The following is a 24,399-nucleotide window of genomic DNA, read 5'->3' as shown; positions in this document are numbered from 1 at the left end:
CTAGATAACTCAATTACAAATAGTAAATTACAAAATTATAAGGTAACCGTAAATATAAACTATCACAAATTAAACACAAGATTTTATTTGTTTTGTTTTAAATATTATGTTTAAATAATTGGTGTATATAATTACATTATGTTAAAAATGTTTTATAATTGTTTGTAGTTATTATTCGTATATATCTATCTCTTCTGAACTATATAGCAGAGTGAAGCTGAAAATATGTATATATAAATGTTTTTGAGAAAAGCACTAAGAATAATTGTTTTAGATAGGTTTTCAATGACTGTAGTTTCTAAGTCAGCTCAGGCTAATCTCTAGGCCTGATTATCTTCCCAATCCCAATGAAGATTCCTGCGACGACCAAGAACATTCAAGTAAAATTTGTTTATTCTCAAAATAAAGATTTGTTCAGAAATAGTTATTTGTCATATCGTATTATAGACAGTTTTCCGCGAATATATTAAAAAGAAAAATTTTTAGATTAAAACCAGTTTTGTTAGCTCGGAGGGGCCAATTTGTATATTTACTTAATATAGAGAAGTACCCATTTTTTTAGCTTTCCAGACTATTTTATTTTTAGATTTGTGGATTCGGAAGGTTCTAGCCTATTTCTCTGTCCTTCTTACCCTGATGCTTGGTGCGAAGCCGTAAGTTTATTGAAAAGCAAAACTTAATTGTTTTAGCTGTGGGTAGCCATAATTATAACTATTTTCGGGGAGGGACCGCCACCCTACCAAGAGAAATCGTCATGGAAAAATTAATCCATCACCCAATTTAAAAAAAAATAAAATAACGGGTCGACTCCCTCCCCCCCCCCCCTTCCACCTATAAGGGGCGTAGCCGATATTCATAAAAATAAAGGATTCCTTTAATGGAGGGGTCACATAGTTTAACTTAAAAAAATATTTAACATCCTTTGAAATAAAAAAATGTTTTAAAATGTAAGGCATCAACGTGTGACGAATTAAAATAGTTCTTTATACATTAAAATTATACCATAATAAAAACAACGTATAGTGGATCCTAGAAACATAACAGTGCATGGTTTTGCAGTACAGCATTAGACCTTTGATTTTAGTGATAAGTGTAAACGTATTTTGGTTTTTAAGGCGATAGGTTCGAGTTTTAGCATAAGACTTTAAAATGGCTTAAAAGCCTATATTAACTGATCAGAACTGTAGGACAAATGTTGTTTTGGAGGGTTGTTTGTTGGATCATGTACTTCATAATTCCAATTTACCAAAATATCAAAATATTGTGTTGTTAATATGTCAACATTAGTATGTAGTTAATGTCATTAGACTGTTGATATTCTGTCAGCCATGGCCACTTGAACTAAAGACATACAGTCGACATAAATTTGGTCAATTTTTGTTTTAAAAAAATTGCATCTTTTCTTAAAAACCATATAGTCGACTATATAAACTGTAATGTAACTTTGTCATTAAAATGCCTCTAGGAATAGTCTTAAACCAACTTGACAAATCCGTTTGCAAGCCTCATGGAGAAATTAATACAAGAGTTTGTTCAGGTCTTCATATTAATTGCTACAATATCAAAGAAAAATCTAAAGAAAGAGAAAGAAAAATAGAGGGAAAAGGAGAAGAGAGAGAGAGAGAGAGAGAGAGAGAGAGAAAGAGAGAAAGAGAGAGAGAGAGAGAGAGAGAGAGAGAGAGAGAGAGAGAGAGAGAGAGAGAGAGAGAGAGAGGGAGGGAGAGAGAGAGAGAGAGAGAGAAAAAAAAAGAAAAGATAAGAAGATAGGGAAAAAGTATTGTCAGCTAAATGAAACAAAAATTTGCGAGCACCTTGGAAGTAAAATTTTAGTCAATGACAAACCACACCCCTTTAATTTCAACCACCCCCCCCCCCCTCAAAATAAAAGTGGTTATATCTCATTCATTTTTATATCTTCCCATTTAAAGACATTGGACCCTTTTTACGCGACATCAAATATAAATCCTTTTAAAATTGGGAGGGGAAGAAGAAATATTTTAAAGGTTAGCTTTCTCATGGAAGGGTTTGAGGTGCCCTCCCCAAACTCGATAAAAAAAAAGAACCCGGGGACCTACAAGAAGCTTCCATATAAAGGAGATGAATAAAAACACGCACATCTACCTTTCTTTTTATTAGGGATGGATGGGACATCATTTATACTAGTACCAAAAGTTTCATATACACGTCGTCTCTTTAAAAGTTTGGGGACATATAAATGTGTAACTTGTAGTGTGCACATTTTTAAACCAATAATATCAATTAACACATTTGTAAAATGCATTGATTTTTTAACCATTTTCTTATCCATAAAGATTCCTGTTTTTTCTTATATGAGGATTTTTTAAAATCAAAGAGGGAAGCTAATGGTCTAGTTTTCTAAAATGGGAAATCTCCCGTCTTCATTTCTTTCAGTTTCCGTTGATTCAAATAGATTTATCAAAATACCATTTCAAAAGACCAATTTACTTCATTGTATCACACTGCTATTACAGCAATACAGAGCTGTAACTCTGATAGGATATTGAAATTTTCAAATGTTAACAAAACCGCGCAAAAATCTCATAACAACGACCAACAGATAAAAATATTTACACAAAAAATTAAGTGCTATTATGCGGGATAAAGAAATCCGTATATAAACAAAAAAAATCAAGATAAAAGCTTCTATAAAAGGAGCTTATTACAACATCTTCACTATATTTGTGTTTAAGTAATCCTAATCATTTGTGTTTAAGTTATTTCTTTTGCCATTATCCATGCAATGTATAACTTTACAAAATAATTTTGTAGAAAACTAATAATTGTACCAAACAACTATGCTTATAAATGTAAAAAATTATCCTATTATATTATTTGAATTAGTGAGGTATCTTTTAGTTGAAGCTTACAATTTCAATAATTACAGAACTGATCGAGTTTTCCTATTTGTCCAAATTTTACATAGAACCCGGGATGGTTTTAGGTTATTTAATTTTTATATTTAAGCCTTGGTATGGTTTAAGGCTTTTTTCTGCCTGCACCGTATCCTTTAAAGACAGGGTGCAGCTGCTAGTAGATTTATATTTTAATTGAATCTTTCATTAAAACTATTCTTACTAATTTGGTTGACGTGGCCAAAGAAAATAGTTCATGTCATATAAAAGAATGTTTACATAAAAGATAAAAAATAATAGCTAAAAACGCAAAATTCTTTAACTAATAGTTAGCACTTTTTGGTTTATTGGAATAAAATTTTAGACACTGCTTTTTTTTATCCAACTAATGTATGTGTAATAAAAAGTACCCAGAGTTTTTAAGCCAACATATGAGAGAGCATGTGAAAGGAGAGATAGTACAATAGCACTTTAGCAAGATACTAGCGGCTACGCTCTAGTGGCATTTAAATGTTTTTTTTTTTATTTTAAATATCTAATTTGAGAAATAATTTGTCTATGGTCAATCAGCTGTTAAATTCATGTCTCTACGCAGCGCCACTACGCTAGCGACACTATGCGGCGGGAATATTTATTGTGATTTCTTTAGGAAGGATGGTGGTACCCTCCCCCAAAATAGTTATAAACTTTCCCAGGACCTATGAGAATCTACCCTGTTGAGGAGAACTCAATCGGTTCAGCGGTTAGCAAGATCCTTCGGTACAGACACACAGATACACAGACACACAGACAAACAGACAAACATCCTGTTACTTTAGTATAAGGATAGAAGCTTTACAGAAGGACAAATAGACACGGCAACTTACAGAGTAGTTTTGCTACACAACGATAACTTTTTGCTTGCCAAAATATAGAAAAAAAATGAATTAATCTGCCGTACTACAAGGAATGTTACAAGTTATAGAGGTTTATTCACCAATTTTATTAGCGCAATAACTATATAAAATGGGCATTTGGTGCTTTCACACAAATTGTCTGTTGAGTGTTTTTCCTATGTTTAAACCATGTTGATGGTCCCAACCCTGGAGGGCTTATATCTGCGATACCTAACCCTGAGGGGCTACAAAATACAGAACACGTACAAAAAAAGGAGGAATTGTTATTTTTTTACGGTAAATAGATTTGCCACATATCTCTGTGAAAAATAACACATTGCTCTTTTAAGGTAATGCGTTTAAACCTCGGTCCAAAACTTGCCATAAAGTAAGATATTTAAAAATCTACAAAATGCTGTTAATAGAATATTTGTTAGAGAAATGCCTTAGCTAAAAACAGGCACAACATACACATAGTTGGAACTTCCGACAAAGGGTTTCTAATTGTATTCGTTGCGATGTAAAAACACACCAAAAAAACAGAACCTCTTTTCTATTAACTTTAATGTTGCGGGACTCACTCTAACCGCACAGGGGCCTGATTCTTCATGTTAACGCTTGCGGGGCCCAATTAAGATATCAGTTTTAACAATAGACTTAATACCCTTGAAGGTCAAACAGACACATTAATCTGCCAAATAAAAAAAATCCTGTTGAGAACGACGAAATTTTTAGTAAATAACTATAACTTTTCTAGTAATAGTTTTAAACCAAGTTATTAGAATATGAAAAGCTCACTTATTATATAAATTAAATGCACAAAATAACCGCCATTTCATACTGAAATGTACACTGTCTAACCAATAATGTAGATGGAATGTTCCTCTACTGTGATACTATTGGTCAAATAAAGTGATGGGGGATCTAGACTTTCTATATTTATAGTTTTACCAAAATACATCAGGGATAGAACAATGTCAAATAATAAATATTCCCTCTCAAAAATTGTATATGTAGAATTCTGCTTAAATAGCTGATAACCTCTGATGGGAAAGGAAGATCTTAAATTAATTAAACTAGTAGTGTCTCAACCCTCGCTGAATTAATATTCATCAAAGTAATGATGATAAACATAAGCACCTCTTCTCTGAATTATAATTATTGGTTGAAACGTTTGGACACTGTTAGTAAATATACCAATCAGAGGTGAATTCTTAAAAAAAACTTTGCCCCACTAAAATCATTTTGTCCCAATAAATTTTAGTGAGGCAAAATTATCCCCTCTTAATTTTTAGTTTGCCTCACTGATTTTAGTGGGGCAAAAGTTTTTTAAGAATTCACCTCAGGTAACATTATTAAAAGTAGTCATAGTTTAAAGCCAACAAATAAGAGAACATGATTATAAAAATAGTGTAAATAACAGTCCAATGTCCCCTCTCTCCATGCTATCTTGTTAACTTGAATGAAAAATTTGTATATTTAATGAGATGTAATTTTTTACTTCAAGTTCTTATCACACAAAAAAATGACCTTAGAATTAATATTTTTGTTGGGAATTTGAATTTCATGATAAGTTGATTAAGATGTCCAAGGTAGAGGGTAAAAGGGCGTTTACCCCCCCCCCAATGTTTTTTTAAAAATACATTAGATTATCCCCTCAAACCTTTGTTACCCCTCATTTTACCCCCTTAAAATAAAAGCTTGGACGTCCTCGATTCAGAACATTAGAGTAAAACACTTGAGGGGGAAGGGGTTAAATAACTGTCTGTCTCCATCCCAAGGATCTTTTGCCGAACTTCAATTGGGTCTTTAAAATTCAACCAATTGTGTCGGAAATATTAACACAGCCAAGTAGCAGAAAACAATTTTCCAGCAGAATAAAGGTGTCCTTAACATGTAGTTGTCTGGTTATACATCTAATACTATAAATTTATTTTCTGAACCAGGAAACTATCCTAAAAAACAATTGGAAGAATAGAACAATATTCTAACTAATTTAAATACATAATTTCTTTAAATTTAAACACTGCACAACTTAAAACACTCCTTCTGTAAAGTAAAAATATTTGTGGAAAAGTTTGGACATTACTACTGTGGAACAAACTAACGAAAATTCAACAAAAGTAAACAAAGTTTATGAGCAAACGAATAAGAGAACAAGGTTAAAATACTTTGCACCAGTGTCACCTCCCTCCCTTATGGATATAATATGGAAAAAGTTGATGTACATCCCCAATGATGATAAAAATAATAATAAAAAATTATCGTTCTGTAAATCTGTAGTTTGAATCAGCCAATCAAGATTTAATAAAAGCACTAAACGTTATAAATCTAACAAAAGAGAAAAGATGTTGTTATCAAACTTTGGGTATTAGTACAATTAAAAATTATTGTCCAATGTCCTCTCCCTCCCTGTTAAAACTAATATCTATGTGAAAGGGTAGCTTTAGGAATCAGGAATTTAGGTATTGTATTAAGATTATTATTTCAATTTTCCTATTTATAAAAGCTTTCTTTACATAGGTTATAGGATAGTTTTAGGCTATTTTTATACCCCATCCCAGATACCTTCATTTTACAAGGAAGATACTCTAGCTGCTAGGGGAGCAGCCACTTTTTTAAAAAGTAGCCATAGCTGACATATTATCTATTTGACCCCATTATAATAACAACTGTCTTTTGAAATTAAAAAAAATAAGAACATTTAATGTAGTGAAGTCAAGCGTTTAACATAGAATTAGTAGCCAATTTATTTAATGTCTAAGTTATTCCGCTACCCTAAATAACAAGATAAATATCTATCCCTAATCCCTGAATAAGAAAGCTATGATGTGAGGGGTGTGGAGGGGGGGGGGGTTGAAGATAAAAACGACTGTTGTACATTGAGGGGAAAAGCCATAAATTGGTTACAAGGTCACATATCAGGGTGGCAGGCATGTAGGGAGGGGCAAGTTCTTCCAACCCCCATAATAAATTAGTGATATATAAGAAAAAGTGACAAAAAATCATAGATTGACAAACATATACTAGATGCTTCATGACAAAAGAGCAATCTACCTTAAATGGCAGCAGAAACAAAAAATTTCCTTAATAGCGAACTTATAGACGGACAGACTGAAAACCCGAAGGAAACCAATTTTGTCTCTAACATGTCAGTCAGTAAAAAAATTATCATTTGTTAGACAATATGTTCTTTTTTCGGATCTACTGCAGTTCATGGTAAAATATTGCTGGTAACGAATGCTTCCTGTTTCCTGGCAATATTAGAAGATTCCTGGATCTAGCATAACAAGAAATATTTCTGGAGCCACCAATGTTTAACTGTCCTGGTTGCTGGCAATTTGTGCATATTCCTGGCCACTGCCATGTTTGAAATATTCCTGTCAAATAGCAATATTTCCCTTTTTAATTGCCGTTACCATTTTATTACACTTACCCCACAATTAGAAGTAAGATTCATGCTACTTAAAGTATTAAAGTAATATATAAATATAAATCTATTCTCAAATTGACTATTTTGGAATGTTTGTCTGATGTGAAAAAGCTTAAACTGATCAAATGTAAAAAATGAATTAGAGAGAGGGAGGGGAGGAGGCGGGGGGCAATGTGAGACAAATATTCCTTATTTCTGATTTTTATAAACATTTAATAATACATGCAACGTTTACGTAGACATAAAAAGTAATTATATAAAAGTAGCCAGGAAAAACTTTAAGGGTAATAGGTCCTGGGAAGGTTTTTAACAATTTTGGTTGATTTGAGGATATATTCCACAATCCTCCCAAGATAAATCGCAACTAAAAAAAATATTATTATACTTTTTCGGTTTATCGGTTAGCAAGATCCCTCTGTGCACACACACACACCCTGTTACTTATAAATAAGTATGAAACTCATACTTATATGCAGTTGCGCCCCTAGCATTATGAAGCTCCGTTTTTGAATTGGTAGGAAGGGGGCAGAAATTAACATAAACAATAGCCTAAAACCACCATAGGACCTTGTGAAGCTTCTCTAAAATGAAGATCTTAATCGAATCAGTGGTTAGTGAGATCTTAATTAAGAAACAAACAAATATTGCTATAATGTCAGTCTTGCTCTCTTTTATCTTGAGTTTACAAAGCATAAAAAGAATGCAAGAGAATTTGAATTTAAAACACCCGCCAAAAGTATCAGAGATTCAGAACATATGTGCATTTTAAATTTAAAAATGGGTAACCAATTCGCTTTTTTGTCAAGAGGTTACTTTATCTTAAATCAAATATCCACCAATTAAAAACCCTATTTTATCAAATGAAAAAAAAGATTTAATTTACTAATATCTTATAATAATGAGTATCTCTCCCCAACTTTTTTCAAATTATTATAAAAATAAAGAGACGGGATTGGTTGTGATTTGATTGGGATGCTATTCAAATTTTGGCGCGAAAAGGGATATTAAGATAAAAACAGTTAAATTTGAAGGTAAAGATCCCCCTCCCCAACCTCCTCCTCCCTCACCTATTAAGAATGCAGAAAAGGTGTACAAGTAATTGAAGCTAGTTGCACAGTATTAGAAGCCACTATCCCTTTTAAACATTGCTCTTTCCCCCCTAGGATATTGTAAAAAAGGGGTATGGGGTAAAAAGTCCCGTTGGCCAGCAATCTTTCTTTATTACTGGTAACTTGGAAATTTTGGTGGTTGCCAGCTAACAGGAACATAGGATTTATTGCAATATGCGTGCTGCTGGATCCAGGAATCTTGTAATAGTACCAGTAACCAGGAAGCATTCGTTACCAGCAATATTTTACCATGAACTGCAGTAGATCCCTTTTTTCTTCAGGTTGCAAACTGCTACATTTAATTTTTTATCTTTGAAAAAGTAGTTTTTTTCCTGATGAATAAAACATATCTTCTTAAATAGTCTTTTTACTTTACCGTTTCCCTTATTATCGCATATGTACATAGATATTGAAATACTTAAATACATAATCTACCCCTCAGCTCTTCTTCTAAACCCTTTCATATATGTACTCTATTTATATTTATATAGGTTTAGCGGTTAAAACGTAATATTAGCGGCTACGCCTCTAGAGTAGAGTAGAAAAAGAAAACGTAAAACAAAATTTTTGAGAGGGATTTATTTTCTTCTAGGGGTGATTTCTCTTTGGAGGGTGGTGGTTACCTTCCCCTAATGTAAACCTTCCCTGGACATTCACTATAAAGGAGAACCTTATCGGTGCTTTATTATTTGCTGCAAACACACACAAAGACAGAGAGGCATTCTGTCACTTTCATACAAGGATATATTGGTAACAAATATTTACCAGTAAATTTTTGTCAACATTGGGCGGACGAAGTCATTGTTGTACTAGAATCTCAATAAAATAGTCATTTTAATCTTGCAAGAGATTTCAGCCTTCTATCTTTGACAGCAGTCGAAAAAGTCACGTTTACCAAAAATATTTTTTTATATACTGACTGACATTTGATATTAAAGAGAAGCTTTGCTTCAAAAAAGTTAAAATTTCATACAATTTAACTTTTTCAATATAATTAAAATGCTTAATGATATCTTTTCCCAATATCATTCGAACTTTTAAATAGTGAAAATTGGCGATTAAATAGCGTAATTGGACAATTTAGGATTTTTAGTAGCGAAGCTATATATTATATACATTTACTTATTCTGTCTGCCCGTCTGTTTGTCTTTAAAGGAGAGGGGGGGGGGGTGCAACTTACCCGGCACTAATTTTTGTGAAAATATCCTAAATCAGCAATAGGTACAATTTTCAACGTATCTGGTATGACATGGTGTTCGCTATACTCGAACCAAACACCCCTGTGATAGGCACGCTACCATGACGTTCTGTTGCAAATTATGTTTTAAAATATAAATCATGATGTGTTTTAGGATATTTAGACGTAAATTGAACGTATTGACATACCCTAATATACAAATTTTGTTTCAGCTTAAACTGAGTTATTATTACATTATGTGGCAAAACTAAAGCCCTGGAGGCTACCGGGGGAGGGAGGGGGAAGCCTTTAATAGTATTTTTAAAAGCAATATAATATTACAAAACCACTTTAGTGGAATCAAATGACTTTTTGGCTTGAAGTAAGCCTTTGAAAAGTTACCCCTTTTTAAAGTAGCATAGCTACCTTATAATCTAGGTTCGTCCGTCACTATATAAAATTATTTTGGAGACGGCCTAGCTATTCGTAACATATCAGGGACAAGGGAATGATATTACGAAAAACAACTCTAAAGGAAAATTTTCCCACAAATCCCTTACTTCCACCCCTCTTCACTTACATGACAAAAACAAACTATATCACCAGATACCCCAGAAGGTTTCGTGATTATTTGTAGAATTGTTGGTTAGACTGGCTACTCCTGGTAACATATATTCTAATAGGACTCTCACGCAGGGATCTAAGGGACAAGACAATTAGCAATAAATTGATGTTCATACCCAGCTTTGATAAACAAAATTTTACCTTCTGTAGATTAAAATTTTGGGTTTATAAGTTTGCAGTTGCTCTCTATCTTTCGTTGTCTCTGTATCTCTTCTCTTTTAATCACTTGCTCTCCCTTCTGAGATGAGGTGAATTCTTAAAAAAAACTTTTGCCTATCTAAAATAATTTTTCCTCACTAAAATTTTAGTAGGGCAAAACTATCCCCTCTAAATTTTTAGTGAGCCTCACTGATTTTAGTGGGGCAAACTGATTTTAGAGGCAATTTTTTTTTAAGAGTTCACCTCTGGTTTATGCTCATTAAAAAAAAATTTAAACTTTTATTGCTGCGCTTCTTATGAACCCAATTGTCCATGTTACCCCTTTATTCACCACAGAAAAGCGTGTTTAATTTTTATGGGACTCTTAGAAGCAGCCGTTACGGGGGCTATAAATCATTTAAGGGTTTCCCAAAAGGATTAGATATTAGTTAAAAGTTATAGCATACAACTGTAGCATATTACGTAACGCATTCACTGTGTAAAGACTGTGTCAGGTCATGATACTAAAAGTTGTAGTAGGGAAATGTCTTAGCCTTTAACAAGCGCAACTCATTACAAGGCATAGTTAGCACTTTCAGACAATTCTTATCTAAATCAAAGAGTCGGTTGTCTATAGAACGTTCATTAGTTAAATTTATTTTAAAAATGCACAAAAATAACACCTTAAGGTGTGTCCCGTCCTCTAGAGGTTATCCAAGTTAATATATACATAATACATATATTACCCTTCATAGATTAATGATTGCATCTAATGCACATTCTATAATTATATCAATGAAAATATAAAAGGTTCTCAGTTGTAGGTATTGGAAGCGTTGTAACTATTTAACTTACTTATTTAGTGTGTAATAAGAAGATTTTATAATAATTATTTATTGCACCGTCTTATTTTCCGTGAATATTAAGATGATAAATTGTAAGATTAAAACCAGTTTTTTTAGGCCGGACCTTCGGTATTAATTTAAAATTTTTTTATTTTAATTCTCGTGGAAAATTGAATGTAATACGTTGCTGTACATGATTTTTCAGTATGGCCGAGAACCGGTTCTAATCTAGAGAATAATCAATTTTGAACCCATGATGGAAAACCAGTTCCAGGCCATAAAAAAGTTTTCCACGAAAAATAAAGTATAAATTATTGGATAAATTAAGCTCCCTGGGGCCAATAAAAATATAATTAAACCTGGGTTCTGTCGCTATGCCTTTGTAAAAAAGCACCAGTTTTCAGGTGCTTTTAAAATTCATTCTTTTCCCACTAGCTATTTATGTTTTTTGGACATACCATCCTTGTTAGATAAATGATAGATTATTATATTAATGATTCAATTCAATCATTTATGAAAATGTATATGTCAATATTACCATGCAAAGAGGGATATTTCATCTGAAAAACAACTATTTGGCCTAAAAATCTTTTATGGACAGTCGACCTTAAATGTAAAACACCTATTCTTAAATTAGAGAACCGATTATAGAATACTTATCATAAATTCTACTAACATTTTATTCCTTGTTTTAAAAAATAGGATTCTATTATTTTATTTAAAATTCTAGATTTGCGACTCGTTGTGTTACATTCTAAATAATTATAATCTCTCATTATGTTACAGTCTTTACATCTAGAATATCTATTCAAAAGTCTACTATTATTTTATTCTATGTTTGATGTAAGTACCTTATATTGATTGTATTATTTTATTCCAAGTTCTAAATTTGCTATTCATTGATTTACAGTATGAAAAGTACCTATCCTAAATTCTAGATTTATTTTATTCTATGTTACAATTTATTCAAGTACCTTATATTAATTCTATTATTCTATTTTAAGTTCTAAATTTGCTACTCATTGTTTTACAGTATAAAAATATATGTGTACTTCTGAATATTTTATCCTAAATTCTACTCTTGTTTTATTCTATGTTACATTAAATGCAAGTACCTAATATCGATTCGATTATTGTATTCTAAGTTCTAAATTTGCTACTCATTGTGTTAGTATATAGTATTCATCATTTACTTCTAGAATACCTGTTCTAAACTCTACTATTATTTTATTCTATGTTATGTTTGTTAAAAGTATCTAATATCGATTCTATTTTTTTATTCCAAGTTCTAGATTTGCTATTCATTGATTTACAGCATAAAAAGTACTAGATTTATTCTAGATTTATTCTATTCTATGTTACAATTTATGCAAGTACCTAATATTTATTCTATTATTTTATTATAAATGTTCTAAATTTACCACTCTTTATGTTACGGTATCAATATATAGAATACCTGTTCTAAAATCTACAATCAATTTGTTCTATGTTATGTTGGAAACAAGTACCTAATATTGTTTCTATTATTGTATTCTGAGTTCTAAATTTGCTACTCATTATGTTAGAGTATAAATTATTTACTTCTAGAATACCTGTTCTAAACTCTACTATTATTTTATTCTATGTTATGTTAAGTTTGATGCGAGTTCCTAATATCAATTCTATTATTATATTCTGAGTTCTAAATTAGAATCATTGATTTACAGTTTAAATGTACCTATTCTAAATTCTAGATTTATTTTATTCTATGTTACAATTAATGCAAGTACCTAATATTGATTCCATTACTTTATTATAAGTATTATATAAAATCTACAATCAATTTATTCTATGTTACATTTAATGCAAGTACCTAATATCGATTCTATTATTGTATTCTTAGTTCTAAATTTGCTACTCACTGTGTTAGTGTGTAAATTATTTACTTCTAGAATACCTGTTCTAAACTATACTATTTTTGTATTCTATGTTATGTTTGTTGAAAGTACCTAATATTGATTCTATTATTTTATTCCAAGTTCTAAATATACTACTCATTGTGTTAGACAGTTAGGGAGTTGAATAAATTTTTATAGAAGCAGAAATATAATCTATGATTATGGTTTGGACCCTCTAAAACTGTAATCTACCTTTCCACTTTCCCCTCTCTTGGTGAAGATATCTTCAACGCCGATACGATTTTTGAAATGTAAGATTCTACATTCCCTTCTCTTGGTGAAGATATCTTCAACGCCGATACGATTTTTGAAATGTAAGATTCCACTTTTGCCTCTCTTGGTGAAGATATCTTCAACAAGAGAGACAAAAGTGGAATCTTATATTTCAAAAATCGTATCGGCGTTGAAGATATCTTCACCAAGAGAGGGGAAAGTGGAAGGGTAGATTACAGTTTTAGAGGGTCCAAACCATAATCATAGATTATATTTCTGCTTCTATAAAAATGGATTCAACTCCCTAACTGTTAGAGTATAAAAATATTTACATGTAGAAATTGTTTTGTGTCTATATAAAGATATCTATGTACGTCAATCACAATTAATCATGGGCAGGGATGAGTCACATGAAGATTTTTTTAGTTTGAATCTGAATAAAACTTAATAAAAATATGTAGAATATGAGCATATTCAATCCCTGATAATTTCAGCCGCAAATCCTTAGAGGAATCGAGAAAACCGGCCATAGAAAACCTAAAAATCTACGATTCGATCTAGCACCCAAATTAATAGAAAAAACGTAATAAAACTTAAGGAAAATATGTAGAATTATCTTAAAAAGAAGTTGAGAAAGTCACGAAAACATGAAAATCTAGGAATCGATCTAGCAACCCAAATAACAGACAGATGGACAAAACAATATATAGATTAAATGGGCATATGTTATAAGAATCTTCACTATAAAATCACGTTTCCCCCACTTTGTCTCAGACGGACGGACGGACATTTCGAATTATAGAGTAGCTTCGCTACTAATAATATTCATCTTTTAAAAGCACTTTCACTTTAGAATTGTAAATGCTTGTCTTTTGTTTTTTTTGACTCGCTTATATGGATGTTGCCAACCTCGTTTATCTTTATAAATCAGTGAACTTAATGGATAAGACAATGGACGATAAGTTTATAAACATTGCCAATGATGATAAACAAAGTACCCCTTATGTAGATTTAAATTAATGATTGAAAATTTTAAACACTTTTGGAACAAACTAATCAAGATTTCAATTAAGGCATCCAAAGTTTTTGTTTATAAAACTTTGGGTACGTAATTTAAAGTCCAATGTCCCCTCCCTCCCTGTCTATAAATACACGAACCAATATACGTCTATCTCTTAGTAAATAGATAGTTTTAGTCAAATTTGTATAGTGTAAAATTTCATCGGAATTGGGTTAGGAAAATATTACGTTTTTAAAAACATCACTTGCAATAACAATGGATATAGAACACACATGGTTATATTGATATGAGAAAATTTGTCGTCAATGTGGGTTACTAATATGGACCTCATTTATTGGTCAACTGAAAATCTAGTGCACCATCCAAGCAATAAATAATATATCGTTTTCAATAACACATTTTTAATTAGTATCGTTATGTCTGTTGGTGAATCTTTTTTTTCCTTAGTAGCAAAGATACTCTATAATTTCGAAAAATTGTTTGAATTTTTTTGTCTCAGCTTCTAGTTAAGATAGATAGCTGGTTTTTTGGTGAAAATTCACTAAGTCAATGTGCAACTTTTATATGACTTACAATGAATGTTGTTCTGCCGGTAATTCTACAAAAGATTAAACATCCAAATTTAAAGGTTTTGTGATATTCTATTAGTTTTTTTACTGTTTTTTCTCTTTCTTATTTTCATTTTATCCTTTCCTTTCTTTCCAAGCGGAAAACTTCTTTGGAACTCATTTTGTCCGTTTGTCTATCCATTATTATTTGTGCTTTGCTATTTATGGATTTTGTGGTTCCAGGACAAACGCAGGAGTCCCAAACGTCGGAGTGGACAAACGCAGGAGTGCTAAAATATTAATTTAATCATGTTTTTCTATACAGGTTAGGTTAGGTTAAGATATGAATATACAAATAATCCCCCCGCAGTTGTTAGGAATTTTAAAAAAACCTAAAAATGGTTTAAAATAGGTTAGGTTAGGTTAAGTTTCCACTCCTGCGTTTGTCCACTCCGACGTTTGAGACTCGTGCGTTTGTCCTAGGACCGATTTTGTCTTCTTTACTGCAATTGATATAGGATATAAGTAATATAACAAGTCTCCCTTAAAAGATTACTTCTTGATACTTTGTATAGGATAGTTAAAGCTAAAGAAATAAAGGAAAATATGATAAAGTGATTAATTCAGCGAGCGAGAATGAAACTTATAGAGACGTTATGCATCTGAAAATGCTTAAGATAATTTTAATTTAACTTTACTCATTATGAATTCATAATTAAGAGCAAGGAAAAGACAAATGCAATAATGGATTCGAGTTTAAGAGTATTAAAGCAATTCATTTGTTCAATTGTTCTCCAAATCGAACCAATCTTTTTTTCAAAAATACAAAAAAAGGGATCAAAGCACAAAAATAAAAAGTGAGTTATACAGCAGAAATAAAAAATTAATTGGCATAAAAAATATAACAGCAGATAAATTTCCTTCTTACTAGGCTGAAATTTTTTAAACTTATGATAAAAGGGTAAGGGGGAGGAAATATGCCTAAGCTACAGAAACCAAAAATTTCGTTCTTGCTTCATTATTACAAAGACCTCACACCTCTGTTTTTGCTGCTTAGATTAAATTCAGACTTTTAATTGCAATGGATTATTATGCAATCTATTATTTTTGCAATTATTATTATATAACCAGAGAGAAATATAAATGCATTTGTAAAAGCTTAAAATCTGATTTCTGCCTTTGAAACCTTAGAATTGTTAGGCAGAATTTTGTTTTAAATAGATGGAGAAACTTGATTTATCATCCATTGTCCTACCTATGAAACCTTTTCAAAGTCAGGTGTAACTCCCCTTCCTCCTGGCAAATTCCTGTGCACTCCACTACTTTGAAGTTCATCAGGTAAAATGGCATGAAATTATGTAACAAATTTTTAACATCTTTATGTATAACTTCAACCCAACGCAATCAACTGTCAATTGCAGTAGATGCAAGATAACTTTGAATAAAAATACATTTTAAATAAATGGACAACCTCTAAATAAGAAACTTTAAAAACAAGAATACCACTTTCCATCAGTTCGATTTATCTCAACCTAAGAAAATGGCATAAAACGCAGTGAGGAAGGGGACATTGGATTGCAAATTTACACTGGTACCCAAAGGTTTATAAAAACATTTTCTCATTCGTAGGCTTAAAATAATTTGGGTACAATGACCAAATCTTGATTACTTTGTGTCCAAGCTCTTAAACTAATACTTTTATCAACAGAAGAGATAATTTTATTTATCATCATTGGGGATGTTATCAATTTATTTCATAGAATATTATTACAGTTATTCGATTATTCCAATTAGAGTTTAGGATTGAAGAGTTTCAATGATTTCATTTTAGTATTATAAGAGTAATTACTCCCTAAAATTTCAAGAAGTTCTTTATTTAATGTTTCTCAGGCTAATTGTTATTGTAAGTAAATCATATTTAAATAAACTAAAAAGTATACAACATTATTTTAACCCTCAATGGAAGCTCTTTATTATAATATGTTATTACATTAAAAAACAGTTCCTCCATAAGTATATTTAGCAATGATATTTCTAATTAAATTAATATTGTCCTATCTTTTTTATCCCCAAGAATATTAAAATTCCATCTAACGTAAACTAAATGAATTAGAAATTGAAACTATTTAGATAACCCTTTATTGACGGCTCAAAAACTTTATTGAAATAATTTTTAGTAGAAACAATTTCCTGCTCCTTTTCAAAACTTTTCAATAAATTTGGCGCCTGTATGTTCTGTAAGATCTCTAAAACGGATTAATTGGGTACATAAATAAATCTTGATTAGTTTGTTAAATTGTTTAATTTTCTTTTGAACTAATACTTTTAATCTAAAGAAGAGGAAATTTTGTTTATTATTATTAGAGATTTAATAAATTCTATGTCCTAAAACAGAAAGTGAATAAAAGTCAAAAGTCTTACATGGATAATGTATTACTGTTAATTGATAATTTAATTTTGAGTTGGTTGTAATTTGTCCGCGGATAGGAAAAAGAACTAGATTACTAGATTTTAAATTGATGTACATCACCAACAATTGCTGGTGGAAAGAAAAACACATTTGATTGAAAAGGTTTGGACACTCATAATCTGAATTTACAAGAGTATAGTAACTCCTCAAAATTTCTTAGTAAATGTTTGCATAGTTACAGGAAGTACTAAATTTCATTGTTAATTAATCATATTTAAGTAAACAAAAAAGAATACAACATTGTTGTAACTCTTAAATAAATCTTTTATTTTGGCATTTTAAAATACAATAAACATTTTCTTATGAATCTCTTTAACTAGTTATTTTTTGTTTAAAGATTTAATGCTCTTATTTTTTCAACTGCTTATAACATCATAATGTCATCTTACGTAAACTTACCAAACTAAAATTAATACAATGCAGGTAACCCTTTATTGACGAAACAAGTATTTGATCTTTAATAAATTAAAATTTTTAAAAAGAAAGAACATGAATCTAATAAAACTCAAAAAATCTTAATTTAAATCGATGATTAAATTTTGAGTTGGTTAAATGGTTACACAGAAAATTGTACACGAATAAGAACATTAATAGTTATTTCTCGCATCGTATTATAAACGGCTTTCCGCGGATATAAAAAGTACAATTATAAGATTAAAAAAACTGGTTTTAATCTTATCATTGTACATTTTTTATTCGTAGAAAGCTGGATATATTACGATACTAGACATAGTTTTTTCGTATGGATGAGAACCGGTTCTTATCCACCGGATTCGAATGAATACGAGAAAACAATATTTCTTTTTTAGATTTAAAATTGAAGAAAATACATCCCCCCAAGTTAGGGGTTTGAAATTGGATAATGTTAGGTGGATTTAATTAGAGTGTTATCTCCTTAAAATTTAGTTTCACGTTAAAGATTGTCTCATGGTTAATTTTCCAATAGTACTAATTTTTTAATAATCTATTTTAGAAAAGCAAAAGAATACGACACTGATGTATCTTTCATTTAAATCCCGTTTTTTTGCTATCGCTTTTTTGTATTATAATCATTTTCTTTTGAATTGATGTATCTATTCAAATTCCTATATTTTGAATTATTGCTTTCTTTTTTCTACTCCTAAGAACATCAAAACTCCAGCTAACGTAAAATAATAAACTAGAAATTTAAACTATTTAGATAACCCTTTATTGACGGCTCAAAAACTTTATTGAAATAATTTTTAGTAGAAACAATTCCCTGCTCCTTTTCAAAACTTTTCAATAAATTTGGCGTCTGTAGGTTCCATAAGATCTCTAAAACGGATTAATTGGGTACATAAGTCAAATATTGATTGTTTTTTTTAAATTGCTTTTGAACCAATGCTTTTAATTTAAATAAAATGTAATTTTGTTTATTATCAATAGAGATGTAAGCAATTTATCATCCATTGTCTTAGGACAGAAAGTAAATAAAACTTAAAAGTTATACGTTGATTATGTAATCCAGTAAATCGAAAATGAAAAGTATATCTCCTTATTTTATGCTTCAATTAGTAGATGACAAATTAATCTCTGATAGAATATTAGTTGAAAAGTTTGGACAATTTTACTTGGGTTCAATAAGAGTAATAACTCCTCAAATAAAATCTTGCATATTTGTGTCTGGTGGATGATATACTATTAATTATTAATTGTTAGTTAATCAAATTTAAATAAACAAAAAAAGAATGTGATACTGATCTACTTCTATTTTTAATCCCTTTGCTAAAACATTCTTTTTATATTATGAAATTTTTTTCAAAAATTTTATTAGCAATGTTATTTCTAATGTAAAGAATAATTGTTTTATATTTTTTATTCCTAAAAGCATCAAAACAAACCCCACCTAATGTAAACTAATTAAACAAGAAATTAAAAAAAAGAGGTAACCCTTTACTGACGATTTAAGAACCTTTCATATTGGAAATATTCTCTGTACCATTTTAAAACTTGTATTAAATATTTGGTATCCTTGTCTCGTTTAAGATCTCGAAAATGAATTCAATGAATTGGTAAATTTAGAACTTTTAATTTATGTAGATAAATATTGGCCATGGGCAGGTTTCAAGCTATTTTCAGGGAATAAATAAAACCTTCTTAAATTCATTTAAATAAAAAGATTACCATACCTAAAATAAATTAATCAAAACAAATTTGGCAGCGGGACAACCTTTTGAAGGTGAATCTGCCAGTTCTTTATAATTGGTAAGTAGAATATTCAGGGACAAGGGAAGGCTATTCTGGCAAACAATGCTTTAGAGCTGATTTCATAGATTTCCAGTTAAAACTAGATGATGAGATTATGCAACTTTTGGCAGAATTTGATAAGAATCTCAAGCATTATTTTATTAGTTTTTTCTCACTTTACTACAAGCCATGCAAAAATGATAGTCAGAGATTAGTTCCATGTTCAGTTTTGAGATGAACGAGTTGAATAATGCTTTTTACATATTTTATATATTTTATCTAAATCATAGACTACTCGTAAATTATATTTTTAATAGTGAATAAAATTTATTGAAAATCCCAAAGAGTGGATAGCTGTAATATTTTCAAAAATATTTAAGATTGTTTAGATATTTATCTCATCAAAAAATTTTACATAAAAAAAGTTTTTACGACACCTATCAATAAAATTCTGAACTACATAACTATTCTTTTCCAAATCCTAAATTTTATAATATATGTTGTGGTTTAATTTGGTATTTCTTGACAACATCTTGCCTCTAATTGCGAAACAAGTTGGAGGGAAGTGTCAAAATAGGAAATGTAAATAAGGAGCTTCCCTGAAATCATAAAATGATTTATCATGTCCTGCAATATTGTACATAAAAACAACTAATCTTCTTGAATATTAACAATTTACAAACTTATTACAGAATTTAAAAATGGGTAATTTTCCCCAAAGTGCCTTGTAGAGCACAGAATCCCCCCTTTCCCCACCATTAACTTAAAACAAATTGTAAACGATCAAAGGGGCGGGGGTCCTTTTGGTATAGTATTAAGGAAACCAAAAGATATAATCTTAATAAGGAGGGGGATCAGTGCTTAATAGGCAACTTTGTGGTAAGGCACCAATATATATATTTTTTATGCTTATTTGTTATTAAGGTGTTCGTCAAATAGAATTTAGTATTTTATGTTTATTTATTTTTTAAAAGCGAAGCTTTTCTATAATTATGGTCTGTCCGTAAGTCCGTACGTCTTTCCATTACAGTTAGCTGTTTCCGTTAAATTAAAAAGGTTAGAATTGTCCTATCAATTCAAACTTTACATGCTAATTCCTATAGCTGTTAGGTACCACTTAGAAAGCGCAGCAACTCTATAATCGTTACCAGAAAGTTCATTCGTTCATTTAAAACAGGCTTATTTTTTACTTTTTTTACAACAAATTTTTGTTTGTTAAAATTATCCTAGTCATCAGATTTTTTGAATACTGATTCCTATTACAACAAGATAAAGTGTTATAAGCGAAGCATCTCTATAATTGTGTGTGCGAATGGGGCGTTTGTCCATATTTAGGTATGGAGACCGCTCTTCTATGAGTACTACTAAATCCTAATTTTAATGCAATACACATAGACATTCTCATCGTCGGTTCGCTTATTTAGAATGCTTAACCCTCTATTCCCACAAGTATAATACGAATTTGGTTGAGCTGGTGGAAGCTCAACAAAAGACCCACGCGAAGTATTATGTTGCTTTAACCTAAGAATAAATGGTTGGTTTTGATATTCGATTAGAATCATATAAGTATATTAAGTATTAAGGAAGGAAAATGTTTTTATAAAGTGTATTTATATCACAAGTGCATAAGTTAAGTATGAAAATATTTACAGGATAAGTGTTAAAATTATAAGTAGAGTAGGACAGAAATGTGCCCTAAGTCCCAAGCAGTGAATTGTGCTAAGTGTTAGAGTTCTAACATAAGGCCTGAGCTCAATTCATGCTAAGTACTAAGGGGCCTAAATTTAAACTACAATGCATGCCAAACAACTAAGTCATTACCTTTTTAAAGCCAGAAAGAGAAGTTGATGGTAGGAGAGTTAGTAAATAACTGAATAAATTCAAGAGGTACATGCTATAACATTAGCTCTGGACCAGGATTTTAGTGTTTGTCTGTGCAATTAAATATCTGTGTGTTAATATGTGACGTAAATCAGGCATAGTTGTAGGCATACATATATGTACTGGTTGTTTATATGATTACATTAACTATAAACATAATATCTTTAATAAACATATACTATTAGCAAATCACATATAGATTACCATGAATAGGCTTTCGTTACCCATATATGGTGTCATATAGGTAGAAACAGGCCTATGAATGCATAAATTGATACAAATAATGCCTTGGGCCTAGCTAAAGTAATTGTGTCTTGCCCCTGAGTGCTACTAGTTAATTGCAGGGCACGTGTCAATCAAAGGTTCATAATATGATCTATATAGTGTTGATTTTATATCAAGCATAGATAGATAGTTGTGGATGCGAAGCATTTCTGTAAAAGTCTCATATGTACGTTCAAAGAATTTGAAAATTGAGGATCGCATCTCCAATGGGGGTAAGTTGTTAAAAAAGAAAAAAGAGAAAAAGAAAAAATTTAGTAGTCCCAGTATATAGGCATATATAATAAACTATAAATGTATTCCAAGCTAAGTTAAATACGCTTTCCATTAAGAAAGTATGATTTGCGTATCTTCATAGCTGGGTATACAAGATGATAAACCTCCCAAATAGAATACATTCTTTTCTTGAGGGGTTTAGTTTTATCTAACTTTGTCACATCAATAAATGTTTTTGCGTTGGTAGTTCTGGATAGTTCAGCTTCTTCTGATGATGAACTAGGTGGTGAAGTGCTCTCGTTCGAAGTGTAGGTTGAGGTTGGGGGTGAGGTAGATATGTAGCCAAGGGCGTCCACTTGTGCTACCTCGTTTCCATTCTCGTCCAAGGTGATTGAGTGATTTTCCAGGTCATAGTAGAGTTGGTTGAGGTCATCGGTAGAGAGGGACAGTGTGCTGCTGGAGCTGGTGTTACTATCGGTCTCCACTCTACTATCTTCTCTGGTAGTCAGGGCTGTATTTAACAAGAAATTCCTGATGGTGATGGACAGGTTCTCTGAGAATCCATCGTACTCAGGTGTGGTGATGATGTTGTTGTTCTCGTCTATTGTGTCAAGGTGTTGACAGGAACACAACCGCAATCCGTCCAAGGTAGGGTGGTGGTAGGGCTCCAATACTCCATGATCATCTAGGTTATCTCCAGGCTGGTCCATGGTAGATCCTAAAAAGAGTTAGTGCGCGTGCTCCAACCGGTTCCTTGGGGTATCCTGGCTATGGTAATCTAAACAAAAGAAGTTTTAATAATCTTTTATTAATCCTTTTATCCCTGGGATATTCTAGAAATTCTTTCGTTACAGATAGACCTATAATGGATTGGTTAGTTATCTCTATTTCTGTTAAATATAACTGTTTCCTGAATATAAACAATATTATATATAAAAATGTATAAGTACAATTAGTATTTACGTATCGTATTATTTTCTTTGGTTACATTACTCGTATATATGTAAAAATATAAGATTTTACTAACAAAAGTTGGTAACCCTTTGTTTGTATATTTTGTATATGTACATATGGTTTATACCATTGTTGGTATTAGCTGTATTTATGTTATTTTTAACATGAATAAATTTTAATCATTTTAAAGACTAATATCTTACATTACGTCGCTATCAAGTGTACCTTTTAAACTTAATATCTATAAAATATATCGTTCGACGTCCGTAATTAAATTTTACGTAACAATAAGTTGTCAACCCTTTGTTTATGTTTGGGCGGTCAAAAGTGATAGGGGTTGGCTTTGAGCGAGGTTATAAAAAGCTGGCGGCCCAGTAATTATGCTCATTTATATAATAATTGTCCTTGCGAGCGGAGCTTGCGTTCGAGTGTTTAATTTTACCGCTAAATTCCAAGAGAATTTATATAAAAGTGATAAAATATAGTAACCCGTTTGTTTTATATGAATGTTTTTATGTTATAGATTGTTGATGTGCCCATTATTGCATTCGTTAGCCATTATTTAAGACCTAAGAATCTTATTTTTCTTCGTCGATAAGGCCTTTATCACTGTATTTTAAACGAAAGTGGGTTTGAAGCAGTATGGGTACATCTTCAATATATGACAATTTTGTTCTATATAATATTTGTAGTTTTGATAGGACATATCTGAGTCAGCAAGTAAATTGACGTACCTTGTTTTGTTTATGTTTTCCGTCTGCAAAAGTTAAATTCGTTCATCGTAAACAAAACTTATAATGACACAGATATATTCCATCATTCTACTCGTTTTAACTTTTGATTATAGGGTTCCCTTTGTATAATCAAAACTTATTTGAGTCCTGATTCAAATCTTCTAAAACAATTTTACTATAGGTTTAAAAATAAGATTTTCTTTTTACGTAATTCAATTATAATGACGTTAATTGATAGATTATTTACGTTACGAATAACTCAACCATATTATATAAAAAAATGGTCGCTTACAAAAATTATATTTAGCTAGCTTTATCTAAAGTGTTTTAAAACATCATTGAAGATATTCAGATTTAGCTAGTACATAAGTTTTAACTGCTTGATACATCATAATGAATATGTTTTTGATAGCTCAGCGATAGCTATTTTTAAGCGTTGAATCATGTAAAACTAATTACATATTCTTTAACTTAATTGAGTCTAATAAAACAAAGTTTTAATGTTTAAATAGCTTAACGATAGCTATTTTTAAGCGTTGAATCATGTAAGATTAATTACATATTCTTTAACTTAATTGAATCTAATAAAATAAAGTTTTTAATGTTTGAATAGCTTAACGATAGCTATTTTCAAGCATTGAATCATGTAAAATTAATTACATATTCTTTAATTTAAAGAATTTTACTTTTAGATGATAAATCAAAGTTTTAATGGTTAGGAGGTTCAACCATAGTTGCTTAAAATACAAAAGAATTATTCGTGTGTACAGTCTTTTTCATAAAATTAACTTTACTATATTGCCTTTCAGAATCACTAGTCCTCTTATTTTAAATTTACATTCGCTCATAATGTATGTGCCT

This window comes from Acartia tonsa, chromosome 6 (assembly GCF_053477335.1).
Source record: "Acartia tonsa isolate MP-2025a chromosome 6, ASM5347733v1, whole genome shotgun sequence".
Taxonomy (NCBI): Eukaryota; Metazoa; Arthropoda; class Copepoda; order Calanoida; family Acartiidae; genus Acartia; species Acartia tonsa.
Note: the sequence above shows the minus strand (reverse complement) of the source record.